The sequence below is a fragment of the Marmota marmota genome, unplaced genomic scaffold (assembly GCF_001458135.2).
Source record: "Marmota marmota marmota unplaced genomic scaffold, marMar, whole genome shotgun sequence".
NCBI classification, from domain to species: domain Eukaryota; kingdom Metazoa; phylum Chordata; class Mammalia; order Rodentia; family Sciuridae; genus Marmota; species Marmota marmota.
In genome coordinates this window covers 52,613,457-52,637,744 of record NW_026000037.1, presented here as the reverse complement: position 1 = coordinate 52,637,744, position 24,288 = coordinate 52,613,457, and the positions used below count along the sequence as shown (strand labels likewise).

The window sequence follows — 24,288 nt, the reverse complement described above, 5'->3', positions numbered from 1 at the left end:
AGATTCATATAACTTAAGTAATTAGCACAAATTTAAATGGGGAGTAGGAGGGTGTTATCTGATTGCAAAGCCCATTACACAGCCCATACATGATTACCCAGCCCTGCCTTAAGAACATCCCACTAGCCCAGGAGATGCATTTCTAGAAACAAACACACAATGGCCTGATTAACTGAACCACCTCTTTAAGGAGAACATGTATATCACAGCACAGCTTTAATACAAATGAACACACATATGGCCCACTGGCATTGGTAACCACTATTTCTCTTCAGACTCCTCATCACCGGGGTAGTATGGCTTGTTTTTTGTTTGTTTGTTTGTTGTTGTTGTTGTTGTTTTATTTTTTTGGGGAGAGGGGGTTGCCAGTTCTACCTGGCAATGGTGATATTTATATCAAATGACTTTTTGGAGTCTCATATTACTGGCTTTCCTTTATCACAAGGCATATTAAGCCCCTTTCTGAACATGAAAGTACACAAACTTTGTTTCTTTATAGCTGATCGAGTAATGTCACTTGCCATGCATTTTGGCTTAAGATTGTTCACCAGATGCTGCATAATTGGAAGAAAGCAGACAAAGGGCAGCATAAAAGGACTTGAACAATTTTGTTATTAGTGCTGGGGATCAAACCTAGGGCCTCAAGCACCCTCAGCCAGTGTTCTATCACTGAGCTACAGCCCCAGGCCCAAACATTTTAACCAATCAAATATTGCTGGACATTTTTAGCTTATGTGACTGGGATTTATTGGCCTAGATTGTATGTATAAGAGATTGATTAAATATACATGTCTGTATTTTCTTATGTCAACATCATTTAATAATTATATTACATATAAATAAAAGCATTATAGTAAATTACATTAACTGACAATTAACCCATTGGTTAGTGTATGATAATTTGTGTATGTGTCTGTATGTATAAGAAATAAAATAGTTATTCCTCAGTACCAGAAGAAATTGTTCCAAGACATTGCACCTCCCAGGATAGAAAACACAAAGATGCTCAGGTCCCCTATATAAAATGACAGAATATTTGCATATAACCTCACATTCTCTTGTATACATTAAATAATCTGTAGGTTACTTATAATACCAAACACAATGTAAACGCTAAATTAATAGTTGTTATCCTATAGAATTTAAGAAATAAGGACAAGAAGAAAAGGCTGTACATGTTCAGCAAAGAAGCGATTGCTTTCTCCAAATATTTTTTTTATCTGTGATTGATTAAATCTATGGATGTAGAATCCACTGACATGAAGGGCCAACTGTTATTATAATGAAACAAAGCCAAGCAGCATGAAATAGGGAATGTATGCAAATGAAATCCCTTGATAACATAGGAAAATTCAAATGGAGTTCGTACAAAAAAAATGCAATATGATATTTTGCTGGCTTCGTGACATTTACACTACATGGATGTTGTCACATTGAAGAGCATTCCTAGAGAAGTACATGAAAGGAAAGGACTGCCTTAGGATGTAGGAATGTCTGCCCCTGGGAGGCTAGGGAAGGCTAGATGACTAACAGGACTATCCACCCAAGTATTTAGTCAGAAAAATAACTTAGAGCAAATACTGCATATTAAACATTGTGCTAGGCATTGATACAGAGAAAAAAGAAAAACCTTGGCACCAAGAATTACAAGACAGATAGTTGAGTATAAAACTATAGAGAGCCAGGTGCGCCTGTAATCCTAGAAGCTCAAGAGGCTGAGGCAGGTGGATTCAGAGTTCAAAGCAAGCCTCAGCAACTTAACAAGGCACTTAGCAACTCAGCAAGACCCTGTTTCTAAATAAAATATAAAAAAGAGCTGGGGATGTGGCTCAGTGGCTGAGCACCCCTGGGTACAATCCTCAGTACCAAAAAAAAAAAAAAAAAAGACCACAGAGATAACAAAGAAATGGCTGTGGTGAGGACACCAAGAAGCCATGCAGACAGCACAGGACAGGATGGGCTTCTCTCATTAGCCTCACCTATATGTCATATGAAGACCTCTAAAGACTAAAGATTATAATGGAGTCTTCCAGCTCAGTTTCCCACTTGGCACTCAGCCCTAGATGACTTCAGTGGGCACCTTTAACATAAATATCCAATATTTAATACAAATACATAGCATTTGGTTATTATTTTGCATGAGCAAATGCTTAGTTTCCAATTAAAAAAAAATATAAACTGTGTGCCTTATTTACTTCACAGGCAAAATGAGAGCTCTTGGAAAAAGTTATCTCTATAGGTGAGTCCTATGCTTACACGGTAACAGAAGACTAAAATATTCACAAGTGATATATGAAAATTGACTATTTGCCTAAAGTAAATTATAATAAATGTTGTTTAAATATATAAAATTAGTATAAAACTATTTTATTGGTATTTTTTCTTTAAAAACATGTCATTTTTTAACTAATGTGCATGAGTCAGAAAAAACAGAGAAATGTATTGTGTGCACCATGCTTTGTTGTTGTTTGGGAAGTGTTAAGAGGTCTTAGAAAACAGACCACAGGGCCACTATCTTCATTTCTGACTGCAAGACTAAAATCAATCTTGAAATTGATTCACGTCAAAGTGATTTCCTTGCTAACATGTGAAGCTTAAAATTAGCATTGACACTTATCAAAATCATTATAATCTTAAATTCAGTATTTGAAAAGTTTTACTGAATTTGTATTCTAAGAGCATGCACATTCAATAATTTTTAGGTCAAACTATCTAGTCCATTTTAATAACTGAGATCTGACCAAGAAATTCAATGATTGGCCCAAATGATTCATGGAGATGTGCAAAGCATCCAAATGTGATCATTAGTTTGATAACCAAATCCACATTTGTTCCCCAATTTACAAAAATGGTAATTAAAGAGTAATGACACTGCTTTGGACTAACTCCCTTTCCATTCCTATATAAGCCTTATATGGAACTACCAGGTATTAAATATAAAGACAAAAATAAAATCTGATCAGCAATGTTTTTCAGTTATGGCGTCCGGTAGTATAGATGTTAATGTGATTCTTCATTTTTCTAGATTATTTTACATACCACAAGGAGAGATGGTGAAATGTGACCCATGCTTTCTTATTCTGGTGTTATTTCCATTTTTTGTAAATCCCACTCCTCCATTTCCAGCAACATAGAATTATTTGCCAAACTCGCATATTTCCATTATAGATGTAAAGCTGCTTACCTATATTATAAAGGAAGTTATTAAATATTTCATTTCTCTTATACACGCTGTGAGACTTAAGAAGACCCTGCAACCTCACCTACGATTTTGGGCAGGATGCTTTTATCAAAGAAAGGGGCATGGAGCATGAGGGGCTAGGATTGTGGCTCAGTGGTAGAGTGCTTGCCCAACACAGGGGAGGCACTGGGTTCAATCCTCAGCACTACATAAAAAATAAATAAATAAAATAAAGTCATAAGAACATATATATTTAAAAAAAGAAAAAAAAAAGGAGCATGAAGCAGTAAATAGACACTATCAACAATTTTTAAATTATCTAACTTAGAAATCACCTAAGCCTATGTAACACATTATTTTCTGGAACCTGAAATACACTTAATAATTTGGATTGTGTCTGGTACAGGCATCATTCATGCAGGTTACATAACCCATTTACTAGTCCTTCTGATTGGTTGAGTGTGATTCTGTTTTTATGCTGATAGTGTTGACATTGAAGTGCTTTGCCCATGTTAATGGATAAAATTGAAATCTTCCCACAATTCTAATCCCTTTTGGAAAATGAAGTAGTGACATACCAAATTAATTTAACTTTACATAATGTATTGGCTATATATTAAATATTTTAACACATAGTTTAAGTGTGTGGTACTTTATTTGCTTCATTGCTAACACTAAATCTAATAGACTAAGATTAATATTATGAAAATAAACTATTACATGTCAAAAATATTTAAATGAATGGTAAAGAGAGTTAGTAGTCTCATGTGAATTATAATAACAATAATAGGAAAGCTGTAACAGCTTTATGATGATTTTTCCTCTCAACAAATGCTGAAAGAAAAAATGGTGTTTGGAATGAGGATGCTGATTTAAAAGCGTACATAATGAAAATATTTTAATTTAAGAAATTGCCTAGAGTAAAAAAAAATACCAATAACTGTGGAATTTTTTCTTATCAGAGAAAAGCCACATAAAAGTTTTCTTTTCAAATAAAGCAAAATGCTTCAAAGAAAGCATAAAAATATATGTGCATGTATAAATCTTATTAAATTTAAAATAAATTACCCTGATATTAAATCTGATTATTTTTAAGTTGCTGGAATGTGTCATTTTTTTGTACTTATTAGATATATTACCAAGATAAGGAAAATGACTATAGTGAAATATGGTCTGGACATGAAGTTTAAAAACTCTCACTCTATTATGCCAAAATATGTATTTAATTCTCCCCACTATTCACAGCCTGAACATATACTCCAAGCTTTTCTTTATATGGTTAGCCTTACCAATACATTAATTTTTAAAAAAAAATATTGTCATGTTCACTGCAAACATAAATAAAAAAAGGAAATAAACCATTGTGAGAATAAAAACAATATAAGGATCTCCATTAAAAACCTACATTTAAATGTTAAAAATATTTGCACCCTAGGAAAACAAATGGGTTTGGCTTGCCATCTCTAACTGAGCAGCCTGACATGGTTTTCATTTGCCTTGTTTCATCCTTCATTTGGATGGGAGCCTCTTAACTGTTGTTTTCTTTCATGCTTCTCTCTCTCTCACCACCATTCCAGCACAGGCAGGCGCGCGCTCACAGGCTCTCTCTCTGTCTCACACACACACACACACACACACACACACACATCCTCTTCTCTCCCTCCCCGCCCCCTTCTCCAGTACCCTCTGCAGTAAAAGCTACCACAGTTGTCTTGTTTTGATAAAACCAGCAGACTTCTGCCAGTGGCTGATAGGAAATGCTGATTGAGAAAGGGTTTATCTACTTTTCATCCAAAATATGTGAACCATTAAGGAAATTATAAAAAGTAGCCACAATATACTCTGGTTTATTCAGAACCTTTCCCTTAGCGATTATTAAAAGGATGATATTTTTAGCCAAAGAAAGCAAAATGCATCTGCAGCAGCTGGTTTCCAAGGAAACAGAATAATTTAAAACCATGTGGAACTCTGCTCCCTAATTTTCATCAATTCCCCTTCATTCCTAGAGGTAGTTTTGCTCAGAATTTATAATTTCTAAAACATGTAGCTGCATTGACTTATTTTCTGCAACACATTTTAGGAGGTGAATATCTGGTCTTATATATTACCAAAATTCCAATCTATGAAGAGAGAATTAATTTCAACTAATATTTTACTTGAAAAACTAAAATCAGAAAAATCCTTCAATAATTAGAAACACAGCAAAATTTCAGTATTATGTCAGATTTTTTAAATCCAGAAATGGTTGAAAAAAAATCATGCAAGAGTATTTGCTTGTGTCAGCATGACATGTACGCATGTAAACATATTGTTAACTAGATTTGGAACATATAGAAAGTTTAAGATACTTCTTCAATCATTTGCATAATATTTACCAAATAGCCAGGTGTTTTTAGCCCCCACCGATCTTAATTTTGCAAGAACCATTATTTTGTGTCTTTATTCAAAGACACATCTATTTTTTAAACAAGAACCAAAAAACAAAAATAAGACAGACAAATTCCTAGAAGTTATATAGTCACTCCTATTAGGTATAATTCATTCAAATAAAGTATTAAAAAGCATGACCAATTACGTCCATTGTAACAATACTTTCATTTTATTAATCAACAGGTATTAACTGGTTGCTAATGTGACTGATTCTGTAATATTTCTTAAAAGCTCAATTTTAACGAAGACCCTCACTATTAAATAATCTATACTTGTGAACTTAAATACATGTAGAATTAAACGACACAGAATAAAACTATTTTTCATTTGCTTTTATCATAACTATGCCATGTATTCTACATATTTAGAAATTTTCCCTATCTTCCCTAAGGGAAAATAAAAGACAAGATCAGGAAAACAACTAGTAAAGTAAAATCCTAACTCAGAGATATTTTAAAATATTGCCTTAGAGGTATTTCCAGCAATATAAATGCTGTGATGGAATTCTTATGTAGACATATCTAATCAATAAAAGAAACTTGCCTGTTAAGATGCTATTTTTTAAAGCAAACCTTATTTCACAATAAGGTTTCTGAGTTTTAAAATAAAAACAGCCCAATATATATCCATTAACTATAGTTATGAATTACCACGTAAGCATAAGATTTAGTGAATAAAGTGATACAACTATTCAACAGCATGAAATATCAACAGGAATAAATTAAGTAAAAGGCTGAAATGTGCACAAATCATTCATTCTAAATTAGTGTAAGAATCTACAACCTGCAAGAATAATTTTCCTAAGCCATTTAGTATATTGTAAAGATTAAAAGACACTGAATTTTCTATTTCATATTGAGAGAAGGCTCCATTTTTCTCAGGACCTGTGGAATTTACCAAGCTTTTCTCATTCTTTCTTTGATTCCCAGTAGCACAAGCTTGAATAAAAACAAAAACAAACAAACAAAAAAGACACTTGATGACTCATTTTATCTATTAGTTTCGCTTCAATAACACTTGCTTAGAAAGTTACCCAGGACAAGAAATTCCTCTGGTGTTTCTTTCTTTCTTTCTTTTTTCTTTCTTTTTTCCTTTTTATTTTTTTAAACCAGCTAAGGGTTTTGCAGAGAGAAAGAACAGCTCACTGCAAGGCTTTCTCAAGAAATAAAAGGGACACACTTTGGGGAAATATCTACAGATTAATTTCCATAGAATAAAATTCTTTCAATAAGAACTGAGAGGCATTCTATTTCAAAGAAAAAAAGAATTTTCTTTTCTTTTTTTCTTTTAAAAATTTTTGCCCTTACCTGTAAATATGGTTTCTGTACTTCGGCTCCGTCAGAACACACTGAAGAGAGTTCACTCCTCCCTCTTCTATCCATCAGGCGGCAGCCAACCAATGACAAAAGCCAGATCCTGGCATTCTCTAGCTCATGCTCCCTGCTTGCTTCCATTCCTTGTTCCCTCCCACTTCCATTCTTTTAGAGGACAAATCCCTGCAGCTGAGAGCGGAAGGCAAAAGAAAAAAAAAAAAAAAAAAGAAATATGGAGAAAAAGCAGGGATGAAAGATATTTCGAAGAATAGCTGCAAACTATGGAAAATGTCCGCAGGTGACCTCAGCTGAAGCAAAACAGCCCATTTTGGAATTAGGAAAATAGGGGTAATGCCTCACCCACTTGGAAAGCAGAACACCCATGGTCAAACCTAACCTCAATAAATTGCGGACTTTTTTTCATCTCCCATTGATTTCTTTCTCAGTGGAAACATTTGCCTCCTTATTGTACATTTAGGTATGAAGATAGAGAAGGGAGGCTGAACATTAATATAATATTTGCAAAGATGTAAAATTAAAAGGAATCAAGGCATAGATGCCCTGTGCTCTATGCCCTGCAATCTCTGGCAAGTTTCCATTCAAAATGAGTTTTAGGGACTAATCATGGTTAAAAAAAAATATATANGTGTGTGTGTGTATATATATATATATATATATATATATATATATATATATATATTCATCCTGAATATTAGAATATTCAAATATTTCATAATTATGTGGTTTGTATTCCTTCAGATTCCTTAAATGCCACAATCAATTTATGAATAATGGAGTTTGTTAAAGATTAAAAGGAAATCAGTCACTTGGTTGCCATGTCTCAAAGTGACTCATTGAACTCTGATTTTAGTCTAATAACTCTGGGGAAAAAATAATTTCACTTCTGAACTAAGAAGCACAACATGAATAGAAGGGCAATTGAGGGAGAATATCAAATTAAATTCTTTAAATCTGCATAGCAAATGCATCTGCAGCTTCAAGAGGCTATTAAAAAAAAACTATAATACAAATCAGGGTTTTTTTTATGATAAAAATGCTATTAATTGAGCTTCCTATGGTAGAGTGGTCTGAAAAAGTTCCCTTGGAGAGATACAAATTAGTGGATTTATATCTGTATCAATTTATATTATCTCTACCATAGAGTTATGCATACAGATGGCAAGCAAGTATTTATTTTTAAGAGTAACTGGCATAAAGGAAAATCATCCGTAGTCCAGGAATAACTGTACAGAAAGACTTACAAGTTTTGTTAAGAGGGGAGTGCCTAGTGACTTAACCTGAAAATGACTTTAGATAGAAATTCCCTGGCGTGGGGTATGGCTCAGTGGTGTAGCACTTGCCTAGCACAAGTGAGATCACAGGTTTGATCCTTGGTGAAGGATATGGAAAATAAGTCCAAGGACATTTATTTAAGCTTTTGTCATTGAAAAGCCCAGGCCTCAGCCAGAGAGAAGGAACACAAAAGAAACTGGCACCTGACTGCCACCTGACTCCCTACCCTAATGGGTCAGCTGACCCCAATACAATAAGCCCCAGGAAATTTTCCCCATTCAAGTTCATGTCCCCCGCCCCCAACCAGGTCAGCAGGACCCCAAATACAAAGAACCCAGGAACTACCCTCCTGCCAGACCCTAAACAAAGCCTATATAACCCAGACCCTTGCTCAGCCCACCGCCATTTTTCCCTGAAAATGAGCTGTGCCAGATGTTCAACCTATTGACTCCGCTGCTGAATACAGAATAAAGAAAAGCTTGCTGATCTGAGGTTTGCTTCCCATCTCCCGCCTTCATCATGTGTGGGGTCATCTGTGCTAACATCAGCACTGAAAAAAAAAAAAAAAAAAAAAAGCTTGATTTTACTTAGTTTGCATGGTTATTGTGAGTAGTTTAGGGAAGTTTTGCCAGAGATAATTAGGAAGATTAAAACTATAACTTATTCTCACTCCCCTCAAAGCTTCTACTGGGAAGAAACTTTCAAAAACGTTCTGTTGTTAGGATTAAATGGAGGAATCCATAAAATAGATAGCCTTTCTTGAAGTGGGTGATAGGGGACATCTGCATCAGAATCATTGGAGGAAACAGTTTTAAAAATATAGATTCATGGGCCTCACAGCGGATTTAATAAATCAGCCCATTTGTAGAATTCATGACTCAGCATTCTTAGCAAGCTCCCCAGGTGATTTTGAGGCTAACTGTCTCTACAGACTGAGACTCAAACAAATGTTTCTTTAGCCAAATTCTGACCAGATTTCTTCCAGACAGATGATGGTGCCATTGAGAGTTAGTTGAACCCATGGATAGGTCTGGGGTGCGGGTCTAATTTGGAAATTGGCAGTGTAATGCCAGATTCGTGGGACCCCAGTAGACCTCCAGGAGCCTAATCCGATGCAGTCACACAAGAGTCTTTATTGCAAGCTCGAGCCTGGACTCACAACCGTTCTGGAGGCAGTGGTTCCAGGGAGTGAGCCCTGGTCCTTTGTTCAGTGAGATTTTATAGTTTTTTGGGGATACTCTATGCGTCACACAGCAAATCATTTCACACCACGGGAAAATCAAACAACAACTCTTAACATTGATTAGCACATTCAGTAGCTGGAACAAGTTGGGTAGGGGTGATTGGTTAATACAAGGGGGGGGGAGTCCTTTGAACTGATTGGTTTAAGCTACGAGGGGTGTACGTGCTAAACTACATGATTTCCCAACATGTTATCAACCACCATAAACTACTGGGGGGTCATCTGGCATCCCAGGTATTTTGCCTGTCTCATGCTGATTGGTGGTTGCTAGGGGGTTGCTATGGGTCCTCACCTAGCCTAACTGAGTCAGGGACACCTGGTGCTGCGGGATACCTGGCGCTGCAGATCTCTCCTGTTATTTGCAGACAAACAACTCAGCAGGGTGGGTATGTGCCTAGGAGTGCTCTGAGGGTTTTTCCAAGGACAAGGGTCACACCTCCTTCCTTGGACAGGCTTTGAGGTAGAAGCTTTTTTCAAAAATGAAGTCACATCATTTTCTCATTAGCAGCATCCAGGGGATGATTAAAGCAATGAAAGTGGTAAGTACCCTAAGGGGTCAAGATGCAATGTTTATAAAGACTTTTGAACAACTCAGTAGTGGAAAAACAGTCCAACTGAAAATGGACAAGAGACTTGAATAGACATGTCTTCAAATAAAACAAAAATATGGCCAATGGGTATATTTGAAAAATGTCATTAGTCATCAGGGAAATACAAATCAAAACCCCTATGAGATACCTCACACTGTCAAGGTGGTGTTTTCCTTAGCTTTCCATCACCATGACAAAATAGTGATTAACCAGTTTAAAAAGAGGAAATGTTTATTTGAGCTCAAAGTTTCAGAGGTTTTAGTCCATGGTGGTTTGGCCTCAATTGCTTTTAGACTTTTGACACCACAATGCGTGTTAGTGGGAGCTTAAGGTAAAGAAGATGCTCACCTCAAGGATGCCAGGAAGAAAAGAGAGAAAGGGACTAGGGCTCAGTGCATGGTGCATGCCTGTAATCCCAGTGGCTCCCCAGGTTGAGGCAGGAGGATCAGGAGGATCAGGAGTTTAAAGCCAGCCTTAACAAAAGGAAGCGCTAAGCAACTCAGTGAGACCTGTCTCTAAATAAAATACAACATGGGGCTGAGGATGTGGCTCAGTGGCCAAATGCCCCTGAGTTAAATCCCTGGTTCCCCGCTCACAAAAAAGAAAGAAAGAGAGGGAGGGAGGGACTGGGATCCTGATATCACCTTCTAGGGCACACACCCGCCCAATGACCTAACTTCCTGCCACTAAGCCACCACCTCACAAATAATACCATGGAATGGAGACCACGGCTTCCACACTTGGGCTTCAACACATTCAAAACTCTGGGGGATATTCAAGACCCATACTGAATAGATAATTATTATCAAAAAGGCAAAAATAAGTGTTAGTGAGATTGTAAAGAAACATCAATTCTTATGCATTGTTGGTGGGAAAACAGTATTGAGATTCATAAAAAGATTTAAACTAGAACTACCATATGACTGACTACACAATCCCTCTTTTGAGCATATACCCAAAGAAAATGAAATCACTATCTTGTAGAAATGTGTGCATTCCTGTGTTTATTTCAGCACTATTCACAATAGCCAAGATGTGGAAACAATCTAAATGTCCATCACCATATGAATGGACAAGGAACTGATGGTACATCTAGACAATGGAATACTATACAGCTTTAAAGTGGTTGAAATCTTGCCATTTGTCACATTATGAACCTGGATGAAATTATGTTAAATGAAATTAACCAGAAACAGAAAAAAGATTTATTGCATGATCTTATGTGTAGAATCTTTTCAAACCCCAAATTTCAATATGTAGATATAGGGAACAAAACAGTGGTTATCAGGAATAGTCAAGGAACTGGGTGAGAGTGGGTAGAAATCAAGGGACAGATGGAAGTCAGAAGATAAAAAGCTGCAGACATGTAGGATGGAAGTCTAGAAATCTGATGCACAACATGATGACTATGGGTAATAAAACCGTACCGTATATGCTACATGATTCAAGTAGATTTTATCTTCTCTTCCTTCAAAAACAATAGCAAAAAAATGGGTTGGTGTTTGAGATGATAATGTGAATTTTCTTCACTATGGTAACCTTCAGACTATTTGCATACCATAACATCATGTTATATACCTTAACAATATATTATATAATTTATTTTACTAAAAAAGAAAGACATTAGGGGTTGGGGTTGTGGCTCAGTGGTAGAGTGCTTGCCTAGCACATGTAATGAACTGGGTCCAATCCTGAGCACTACATAAAATAATAAATAAAACACTGGCTATTTAAAAAAAGAAAGAAATTATAAGAATTAAAAATAAAGACTAATCTACCTCCTGTCTACTGAATAGAAATCTCTGGAATAGGAATTTTATTTATTTATTTTTAATTAGCTTATATCTTTCTTTTTCTTTCTTTCTTTTTTTTAAAGAGAGAGAGAGAGAGAGAGAGAGAAATTTTTTTAATATTTATTTTTTAATATTCGGCAGACACAACATCTTTGTTTGTATGTGGTGCTGAGGATCGAACCCGGGCCACACACATGCCAGGCGAGTGCGCTACCACTTGAGCCACATTCCCCAGCCCCTGGAACAGGAATTTAAAACTCAATTTTTATTAAATTTCCCAGCAAACTTTGATGATATGCTAAATTTTGAGAGTCATCACTCCAGGGAGTAGAGAAGTTGATTGAGAATGAAACAGGGGATTTATTTACCTTTAAAAAACAAACAGTAATCAGAATAAAGATTTTTTGGAGGAAGAGTTAGCAAGGAAGGGAGCCAGGAAAGTGAGGTAAACAAAGTCAAAAGAGTAGAGAATTTCAAGAAGACACCCAATGAAAGGTTATGGTGAGGTCCAGTACCTTGCTGTTAAAAGTGGAGTCCACTCATATTGGCTTAGACATCCCCTGGGAACTGGTTCCCTTGTAGAATCTAAGGCAATCCCAGAATTAATAAACAGAACCACAGTAAATGAAATCACAATCAGCATTTTGACAATATCCCCAGGTAAATATAAGTGTGTTGGCACATGTAAGTGTACAAGCATTGTTGGCACCCACTGAATTTGATTTTAAGTTCTTGGTGACCTGAAAGTGAGCAGAGTAGTTGGGGCACTACAGACAGTCTGCAGTGACTGTAAACTCCAATGGGTGATAAGAAAAGAGAGACAAGTTCCGTGATTTACATACACTCAGAACAGAAATCTTGCAGGGCATTGATCACCCAGACCATCTCTTCAGTTTAAAAAACCTGAATAGAAGCAGAGTTAGAGAGTGGGCCTTGCTGCTGTTGGTCTCTCTACCGTAGACCTTTCATTTGACAGACATGACATAATAGAATTAATGGAGGCTGGTATTGCCAGTGGGAGATGGTTCCTAAGGAGCAGTGACAGGTGGACCCTTGATGACCACCAGACCCCAGCTGCATGCTGCCTTGCTTGTCAAAAGCAAAGGTGACACATTTTCTGAGAGCATTTCTGAATGATTTTTAAAAAGGAAACGTTATATAAAATCTGAAGTTAAAAATCATGATTGAAAACTATTCTCTAAAAGCCAGAAGATAAAAATAACCCCCAAGAGTCAAAGAATTGACAATCCTTAAAGAAACCCAAAATAGACCAGGTTGTGACAGGAAGTAAAAGATATGGAGAATAAATACAAGGACATTTCCCATATCTGCAGCTGTTCCCCCAAGGCCTTGTCCACCTAGTCCAGGGTCAAATTGAAGCTTTTGTCATTTAACAACCCAGGCCTCAGCCAGAGGGAAGCAACACAAAAACAACTTGTACCTGACTGGCAACTGACCCTCCACCCTAATAGGTCAACTGACCCCAATACAATAAGCCTCAGGAAATTCTCTATTCACACTACTGTGGCACCCTAATAGATCTGTGGACCCGGATCCAATGAACGCCAAGAACCATCTATATAACCCTAACCCTTGCTTCAGCCTGCCCCCATTTCCCCTCACCCGCAAAAAATGAGCCACATCAGATGTTCACTCTGAGCCACATCAGATTGACTCCTCTGCTGCCTAAAGAAGAGCTTGCTGATCCGAAGTTTGCTTCCCACTTCCCACCTTCATCATTTGTGCTTACAGGAAGGAATTTTACATTGTATGTATGAACTTGGTAGTTTCTCCAATTGAGAGGAAAAATTTTTGGATAATATAAATGACCACTTAGGAAAGAGAGGGGACTTAGCACAGACCAAATGATTTTTTTTTTAAGAGAGAGAGAGAGAGAGTGTTTTTTTAAAAAATATTTATTTTTCAATTTTTGGTAGACACAACATCTTTATTTTATGTGGTGCTGAGGATCGAACCCAGCGCCCCGTGCATGCCAGGCGAGTGTGTTACCGCTTGAGCCACATCCCCAGCCCACAGACCAAATGATTTTTAAAAAATTCTTCATAATAATCAACCGAAGAGATTATCTTAATAAAGCCCATATTTTTGAAATGCAAACATTGCCAACTGCATGGAAATGGGATGCTTCAAAAACTATGTAGTTCAGAAGCAAGAATACCCTTGCAATGAACCAAACAAGCAAAGATAAAAACCTTCAAATACATTAGAGTCAGTGGGAAGATCAATGTAACTGTTTAATGTCTCTGGTTTCATAACATATAGATGTATAAAAATAAAATACAGAAGACCAGTTTTCATGCCAGTCTTTACTGAAGTAGTAAAGAATCCCTTAACCAGCTTTCAAAAAGGTAATTCAGAAGTGTCAAATCAAAAGGTGATGAAGAGCACCAAGACTACTCTCAACCTAATCACTACACAGGCACAAATAGATTCGAAAGATTTGATGGGAACCATCCAAAAATTTTTAAGAACTCAAGGATAAAATTGGGTGTGACTGGCTAAAATATTTTGCATATTACTCTAAATTTCCAAAGGTACCAAGAGCCAGAGTGGCCTGTTCCCATGTGAAAAGACCATGGCAAACAGACTGTAGGGATGCTCAAAGATACTTCATAAAACTACTTTGGCACCACACAAATTAACAATAAGGTATTCATTAGTAGCCTGTAAAATAACAACATACTTCCAAAGTATGAATTCAAATATGTTTTGGGCATTTTCATTGGAGACAGTTCTAGACACCAAATACCGCATGCACTAAGCAAGACCAAGTTTCTGACTTCATGTAATTTCCATTCTAAAGGAGGCAATTTATATTTTAAATAACAAAATATGTAACATATATCTTTACAACACAGAGATGTATGCCATAGAACTAGAGATGGGACAATATTTGGAGATTCACCTCAAACAGCAGTCTAGCTTCCTGCCCTGGAGATGTATCCTAGTGGGATACATGAAAAAGAGGAGGCTCATGGAATGTAGCAAAATAAGTGAAATCTGAAAATAGCTGCAAACAGGGTTTTTAGTTTTAAAACAATTTAGCAACACTAATACAGTGTTCTTTTTAATTTTTTTTTGTTTTAATTAGTTATACAAGACAGTAGAATGCACTTATGTACTTTGTTATATCACACATAGTGTGATATAATTTCTCATTTTTCTGAATGTACATGTTGTAGAATCACATTGGTCATGCAGTCACATATATAAAGTAATAATGTCTGTTTCATTCTACTGTCCTTCCTAGCCTTACATACCCACCTTTCCCCTCCCTTTACTTCCCTCTGCCTAATTTAAGGTAACTCAATTCTTCTCTAATGCCCTGCCCCTCTTATTGTGAATTAGCATCCTCATATTAGAGAAAACATTTGGCCTTTGGTTTTTAGGGGATTGGCTTATTTCACTTAGCACAACATTCTCAAACTCCATCCACTTACCAGAAAGTGTCATAATTTTATTCTTCTTTAAAGCTGAGTAATATTCCATATATATATATATATATATCTTACATTTTCTCTATCCATTGAAGAACACCTAGGTTATTTCCATAGTTTAGCTATTGTGAATTGAGCTGCTAAAAACATTGATGTGGCTGCATCACTGTAGAATACTGATTTTAAGTCCTTTGGGTATTGCATTAAATTTAATTATTATTGCATTAAATTTAATTGCATTAAATCTGTATAACACTTTTGGCAGTATGGCCATTTTGACAAAATTAATTCTGCATATCCAGGAGCATGGGAAAGTTTTCCATATTCTGAGGTTTTCTTCAGTTTTTTTCTTTAGTTTTCTCTAGTTTTCATTGTAGAGATTTTTCATGTCTTTTGTTGCATTAATTCCCAGGTATTTTATTTGTCTTCTTGAGGCTATTATGAATGGAGTAGTTTTCCTAATTTCTCTTTCAGTGGATTCATACTGATATATAGGAATATGTTTGATATATAACGTTGATTTCATATCCTGCTACTTTTCTGAATTCATTTATTAATTCTAGAAGTTTTATGGTGAAAATGTTTTGGATTTTCTAGATATAGAATCATGTTATCAGCAAATACTGATAGTTTGAGTTCTTCTTTACTTATATGTATCCCTTTAATTTCTTTCTTCTGTCTAATTGCTCTGGCTAGATTTTCAAAGATGATGTTGAATAGAAGTGGTGAAACAGCACATTCTTGTCTTGTTCCAGTTTTTAAAGGGAATGCTTTCAATTTTTCTACATTTAGAATGATGCTGACCTTGGGTTTAGTACACTATTAAATGATGAATGAATAGTAGAAAAAACAATGATGAAATAAAAAAATTCTTAGAGATAAATGAGAAGTCTGATACAACATATCAAAATCTCTGGGACACTATGGAGGCAGTACTAAGAGGAAAGTTTATTGCACTGAGCACATTCATTAGAAGAATAAAAAGTCATAAATAAATGACCTAACATTCCATCTCAAAGCCCTAGAAAAATAAGGACAAATCAACACCAAAAGCAGTAGAAGACAGGAAATAATTAAAATCAAAGCTGAAATCAATGAAATTGAAACAAAAGAAACAACAGAAAAAAAAATTGATAAAACAAAAAGTTGGTTCTTTGAAAAAAATAAATAAATAAAATTGATAAACCCCTAGCCATGCTAACAAAGAGAAAAAGAGAGAAAACTAAAATACTAAAATACAAGATGAAGAAGGAAATACCACAATGGACATGAAATATATAATTAGAAACTATTTTGAAAATTTATGCTGCAATAAAATAGAAAATATTGAAGGCATTGAAAAATTTCTAGAGACATGTGACCAACCCAACGTGAATGTGGAGGTGTCATACACAATTTAAACAGCTCAATTTCAAGCAATGGAATAGAAAACGCTATCAAAAGCCTAGCAACCAAGAAAAGCCCAGGACCAGATGGATTCTCAGCCAAGTTCTATAAGACTTTCAAAGAAGAATTAACATCAATACTCCTCAAAGTATTCCATGAAATAGAAAAGGAGGGAACCCTCCAGACTTATTCTATGAGGCTAATACCACACTGATACCAAAACCAGACAAAGACACATCAAGGGAAAAAAAAAAAAAAAACTTCAGACCAATACCCCTGATGAACATAGATGCAAAAATTCTCCATACAATTCTGACAGACCACATACAAAAACATATTAAAAAGATAGTGCACCACAATCAAGTGGGGTTCATCCCAGGGATGCAGGATTGTTTCATCATATGGAAATCAATAAACGTAATTCATCATATTTATAGATTTAAAAACAAGAACCATATGATCATCTCAATAGATGCAGAAAAAGCCTTTGACAAAATACAGCAAAGATTCATATTCAAAACACTAGAAAATTAGTAGCAACATAATAAAGTGTTCTTGAGTAACAGAAAATGTCTATTTTCGGATTGTATATTCCTGGGGAGTGCCTCAATATAAACCATGAGCTATTGGATAACTTTGCACATCATTGTGAATTGGCAATAGAGTAGCAGGTGATTTTTCACTAGGGATAGACATGAAATAAGTTAAGAGCAAGTCATTGAAATTTTAAAATATCATAATATTTAAACATTAATCTTAATTCCAGATAAGTTTGATATCATTTTAGACTGAATTGTAAATATATTATTTCAAGTTGCTAAAAAATCTTCCCAATCTACTTGTCTTCTGGAAGGATGTTAAATAAGAATTTTAAAAAGAAGCATATTGCCTATATCAAGACACCATAATTATCGTGCCATACAACATTCAAAACCAGAAAATATCTGAAGGTTAAATCAAGTCATCATTGGATTTAAGGGGTTTTGAATAAATCAACCATGAAACTTGAATTACTTGAAGGTGGTAAGATAAAAAATGGAAAAAGAAATAACATAAGCTTTTAGAATATTAATACATGTGGATATTGTAAACAGAAATTTCTTCACCAAATTTCAGGCAGTTTGAGCACTTGAGAGGGAGATAATTTCATGAACAATAAAAACAAGTAGTTTTTCTCACTTCATTGCCTCCCAAACATTCCATGTCTTAATTACCAATCATGGGAATGGGAAATGCCGCAATTTAGACTGGACTGGTTTCAAAATAGCTTAAAGTTTATCTTCAAAATTTGGAAATACTAGAAGAACAATATTTGATTTAACATTTTAAATATGCATGGCATGATATGGTGACTACAAATAAGAGATATTCTATAAATGCAAAGAGATACAAATCCACTGCCAAGAGTGGGGTGGGGTTGGAAGAAAATGGAAAAGAAAGGAGAAATCAAAGAGGAGAGAGAGAGCGCACACACAATCAGAGTTATGCAGAAAAACTGCTCTTCTTCACCTTGGCCACTCCTTATAAGGAAACAGATTAAGAACTCCAGACTCTCTAAGCCGTGCTGCCTTCTGGAAACAAGGCACATCCTTGCGCATCAGACCTGAGACTGAAGCTTTCATTTGCTGTTCATCTATAAAAATCCTTCTCTGTCCAGAATATTATGAGAAGAGTAAGAGTAGAAGAAAGCAAGATAATGCCAACCTCCTTAATAGGAAGCAATTTGGCAGCTGACAGCAAGAGAGAGAGAGCCCAACTAACATGGAAACATGCAAAGTGCCTCTGAGATCCCTGCTGATTTTTTGGTTAAATATCAGAGCCAAGAAGTTGAAAGGATGCTTGCCTTTACGGCTGGTGAAGACTACAGAGACAGCCTTTACTAAAGTGTGAGTTGGCTTTCCCCCAAACATTACATTACCCTTGAATGGAAAATTGATCGGATGACATATGGTGATAACATCTGCCACCCATGGATAAAGCCATAGTGCCATGTGGGTGGTAATGGAAGCTGTAATAGTGAGGGTGGAGAATTTAATGACAGTATGTAACAGTGAGGAAAGTAACAGCAATCTGAAAGAAAGGAACAATTTGTGTAAATCTTTACGATGGGTACTACAGGACTATACATTTTGTACTGTAGTCATCCCAGCGTGAGTGATGGAAATAAAAGATGCTTTGTCATTTTATTACCTCTAAGTTGAGCTCAGCCATAACCCCAAGGGAGGCATTTCTCTCAGATAGTATAGTGGGTATGCACTCTTTCTTTTGCAGCAAATGGAAAATTATTGCAAATTGGGGTTGATTATAGCAAGAATGGCTGCTATTGAGATCTATATTTATTAAAGAAAAAAAAATGAGGGAAAACACATTTCTTCTAAGAGTTTCTCAAATATATTACCTAAATATGAATTTTCTGGAAGTAAAAATAAAACAAATAGCAACATAATTAAGATTTTCTTTCATAAATAGAATATTTCAGTTCATCTCTTTTGTCCTGTTCATATAGAAAGAAAATAATTGGTGTCTACAACTAGACTTTGCAAACAAAAGAGCTTTGTTTGCAAAACAACTAAAAGAACAAAGAAAATTTTGCCATGGGTATACAGTAATGTGGGGTTTGGCCAAAGTTTCCTATGGAATTCAATATTTTAAATGGAAGCAGATGTCTTGACGGACTTGAGCAAGTAAAAAATTTTCAGGTGAATATTTTCCATCACAACCGCCAAAATGGCCTTAAAAATTAAGAAAGAACCCTTATATAATTTTTACAAAGTGTTTTAATTAGTTTTTTGTGTGATTTACTCTTCATTGACTTATTTTGTCAGTAAAGTCCACGCACCCCCCGCCCCCAGCAAAGTATAGTTTCATTTGCCTGCCTTGCAAAAACTTTAGGTTCATTTCACACCTAGGTGGTAAGTCTGTGAAAATTTTCCAAACGGCTGAAGAATGAATCATGTATAATATTTCCACAAAATTTAATTTTACTCCAAGTCACTTGAAAATACTTATGAATAGAAAGCATTCAATTCAAGTGAGAGAACAGGACTCCTAAGGAAGTTTTGCAGTTTTATTTTTTGTCTGCTAGCCAGGGTGTAGGAGTGAGTCCTATGTGACTATCAATCTCATGGATCTCCATCTGCTTTGGATTAAGGACTAGCCTATTGGTCATCCAGCCCCAAACAGCTACAAAGAGTGACCTTGAACTGCCTCTGAATTCTAGGTTACCTTAAGATTACCCAAATAACTGCGGTCATGTTGAGCATGGCATTGCAGGTATGTTCACCTCTCCATCTCTTCCCTTCAACACTCCCTTCACTTCCACCAACAGGGACTTGAGAAAACAAATCTGCCTCAGGTTGTAACAAACACAGTACTCTTCATTTTTCTTTATTAATATTTCTCTCTGTGTACTCTACTCCAACCAAAAGAGGATCTTGGGTTGGAAATACCGAGTGCTTCTAGAAAACTTAATTTTAAAAAAATAGCAAATCTTTTCTCTTGAGCCTGTGAAGATAAACATTGCATAAGTTTTCTGAGTAATTGGACTTGAGAGAAAACTTGTTGGCATATAGTAAATAAATTGATCTCAAGCCAATATTGGGTCTCCCAGGGAAGATGATTTAAAGAGAAAAAGCAAAGATAGCTATGATGTGGGAGTGGTCAACAACTGAGTAGGCACAATTCCTTTTTAAATGTCATTCTTAGCAAAAGAAAATATGAATTTTATTTACCTTTTTAATATCTTGGTTTATTTCTGCTTTAAGGCTTCAGAGTCAACTTATAGAGGGGGGAATGAAAAGCCCACTTTGTTTTCATGAGGTGTCCTACCCTGTACTTTAAATTCTGATGTGAGAAGCAAGCGTTCATAGCCAGATAGCTCCCTAGTTACCAAGCAGGTGCAGCTGCTGAACATAGCTTGGTTGTGATGAGTTTTGACACCAGCCGTTTGTGCTTGAAGAAATGTCTAATTGGTTGCTTCCTTCAGATGGTTTTACACTCTGGTAGCAAGTGGGTTTTTTTTTTTTTTATAACATTCATTTTGGGTCAGACTACACCCATTTTTGGGATCCCACCAACACAAATGTTAATAATATGCAGATCTGGCCTTTCCTAAGATGGCATTGCATCAGCCAAACTTCATTTCCTGGGGAGGTTGCTAAGACAAATCGAAAACCTTGCCAAATTTCAGTAATGTGCTGAGTAGACCCGATGTTATCATATGGGTGTTCATCAGGAGCCAAATCTCTGTACATACATTTTAATCATCTCCTTTTTGCGTGTTTTTCTTGACTGCTAATTTCCATAAAAATAGACATTTTGAGGGGTCTCAACAATGTGCATTTGCTTTTAACAATATCAATCACAATATTTTTATGTAATTTCTCATATGAAAGTCAAATAACTTACCATTTTCAAGAAGTAGTTTTATGATTTAACCCAGGCTCTGCTTAATCTGTTGGTTGATGTGGGTCACCTGATCTACCTCTGTGAGAATTAGAATTCTTTCAAAAGTCTGAAAGCTAGACACTTCCACCTGGATGCCTCAAAAGCTGCATGCCTGTTCTGTTTCATCATCTCCACGATGTGTCTTGTTCTCTGAAATCATTAGCTTATCTTAACTCTGTAATTATGTGATCCTCTTTCATTTCTATGCACTCATACGTTTCCTTTCCATTTTCTATCAAAACACTTGGAAAATTCTAAAACCTTCCCCATTTCTTTCTGAAACACTCAACTGGGTTGTCTCCTTTCCCTCTGTCTCCCACTGAGATTTGTACTGTCCTCCACTAAAGAAATGGAGTTTTGGGGCAATAATGGTTTTGTTTTATGTCTGAATACCACATTGTGGCTATCAAAATGTGGGGGCATAGGCCCATTGAAAAAAAAAAAAGACCATTGGTAAAACATATATTCTAATTATGCCCACACTTCTATGAGGAAAAAAAAGTACCAGTTGATAACAATAAAGTTCCTCTTCATTAGAAAATTTTGGGGGTGGATTTATGTATGAATTTTCTAAAGAAATTTGGGCATTATCATACTTATACTATTACATATTATTTTAAAACATATAAACCAAAAATACTGATGTAAATAGTGGACATTCTAGATGAGTAAAATTGTCCCAAAATTCTACAACCGACCAAGAAAATAAGATAAGGGACTGGGTCTGGGGTTCTGTGATAGAGCACTTGCCTAACACATGTGAGGCACTGGGTTTGATTCAGTACCACATCAAAATAAATAAATGAAATAAAGGTATAAAAGATGAGATTAAACCCTTTTAAAAAATAAAAGTAATTAAAATTAAAAAGTAATTAATAGCTTCATATAAAAAATCACATTCATTTGACATACTTAAAGTATTCTTCACAAAAGTTGAAGAAATTTCAGTTGTGTACATTGTGTTTTTGTGCAGCAGGTTTGCAAATATGCCAAGGGTTTTGGTGTTGACAGAATTTTTTTTTTTTTAGAGAGAGAGAATTTTTTTTTTTAATATTTATTTTTTAGTTTTCGGCGGACACAACATTTTTGTTTGTATGTGGTGCTGAGGATCGAACCCGGGCCGCACACATGCCAGGCGAGCGCGCTACTGCTTGAGCCACATCCCCAGCCCTTGACAGAATTTTAGAAGCTTAAAATCACTGAGTGGATTCTCAAAGCTCTTCAAAAGAGGACAGATATAACTAACACTGCCTACGAGGTCCCACGTGATCTGATCTACAGGACTTCCTTGTGGTCATGCTAGTCATCTCCTTATTAGAGGTGTCCCAGCCACTTTGGGTTTTCTTGGATTCCTTCATGCTCTGTCTTGCTTTCAGTCAGTCCTTCAGTCTGTGAATGCTGTATTTGACATTCAATTTCTTCTTCAGTTCATTTACCAATTTAGTATTTGCTTGTATTCAGAATGGACCTCAAATCTAATTTTTCTTCAGGAGATTTTTAGCTTCCCAAGTGCTCTAATGTGACTATATCTCTCCTCCAAATTCATATGCTGAAATTCCACCCCTCAAAGAGATGGTATTAAGTGTAGGGTCCTTAGAAATGATTAGGTCATGAGGGCTGAGGCTTTCTGGATGAGACTTATGCCTTTATAAAAAAGATCTAGAGAGAACTCACTCATCTCTTTCTTCATTGATGTTAAGTATACAAGAAGGTAACAAATATACAGCAGGAAACACTCATCAGCCATTAAATCTGATGGAGACCTTGACATCGAACTTCTTAGATTCAAGAACTGTAAGAAATTAATATTTCTTATTTATAAGCTACCCAATTAATAGTATTTTGTAGCCTGAATGAACTAAACCATTCTGTTAGATTATACCATTTTCCCCATTTTAGATTTGTCCTGATATCCTGAACTTTCATTTTAAAGAACTTATTACTATTTGTGTTTATTTATTATTATTATTATTATTATTATTATTATTATTGGCAGGGGGAGTACTGGGGGTTGAACTCAGGGGCACTTGGCCACCTAGCCACATCCTTAGACCCATTTTGTATTTTATTTGGAGACAGAGTCTCACTGAGTTGCTCAGCACCTCACTGTTGCTGAGCCTGGCTTTGAACTCGCGATCCTCCTGTCTTATCCTCCCAAATCACTGGAATTAATGGCATGTGCCGTCACGCCCATTCTCTATATATTTGTGATGATTTAATTAACATCTTCTCCATAACTAGACCGTGTGTGTGTTACATGAGGCCCAGGGAAGTTTTGAATGTGCTCATCACTCAAACCTCAACATCTAGTAAGAATTAAAAGCTTGGGCTCTGGATCCAGAGCCTTGATTCCAGACCTGGCTTTATCATATAATCTCCATAAGGCTCAGTTTCTTCTTTAGTATGTTGGAATTAGCAATAATATCTTCTTTGTAGAGTTGTTTTAGAAAGATCACATATATATATTATATTTATATATGTATACTCACATTCATACTTATTAGTATACCTGCATATGGCAATTTTAAATAAATGCCAGATATTTTTAAAATAATATTTGCAAAAAGAATAAATAATAAAATATTGATATAGGTTCTTCAGTAAAAATTAGTAGCATGCTGATTTTAGTTTAGAAATATGTAGCTTTAGGAGGCTGCAGTAATCGATTTTGAGTTCCTACTCTGGCCCTTGGATGCATATAAAAGAGAAAGTCTATGGAACATTTTATCATTCTTTCCTCGGGAATTTCATCAAAATTTCAGGAAACATCTTAGTTGGTTGCTTGACCTTAGGCACTCCTTGAGGACAGGAACTCTTATTCATCATTAGGTGTCCATTTTCCTACACTATGTCAGATGTAGAAAAAGGTGTTCTGGAACTGTTTTTTTTTTTTTTTTTTTTTTTTTTAAGAGAGAGAAAGAGAGAAAATTTTTTAATATTTGTTTTTTAGTTTTCGGTGGACACAACATCTTTGTTTGTATGTGGTGCTGAGGATCGAACCCGGGCCACACGCATGCCAGGCGAGCACACTACCACTTGAGCCACATCCCCAGCCCTGGGACTGGGGTTTTAGCTACGTGGTTAGGATGCACTTTTAGCATCCATGGGGCGGGCCCTGGATTCAATCCCTACCACCAAAAAAAAAAAAAAAAAAA

General features: G+C 35.8%; 2 protein-coding genes across 6 annotated transcripts in view; one reads left to right on the top strand and one right to left on the bottom strand.

Moving 5' to 3' along the window:
• The window catches only part of Csrnp3 (cysteine and serine rich nuclear protein 3), a 189,918-nt gene extending 182,907 nt beyond the window's left edge, over window positions 1-7,011 (bottom strand). Inside the window, exon 1 of the mRNA XM_048812414.1 lies at window positions 6,919-7,011. The gene's annotated coding sequence lies outside the window, so the exon portion shown is untranslated. The remainder of the gene's footprint in view (window positions 1-6,918) is intronic.
• Window positions 1-24,288, top strand: part of LOC107136895 (sodium channel protein type 1 subunit alpha) — a 939,664-nt gene that overhangs the window by 572,656 nt on the left and 342,720 nt on the right. The gene's annotated exons all lie outside the window — the stretch shown is intronic.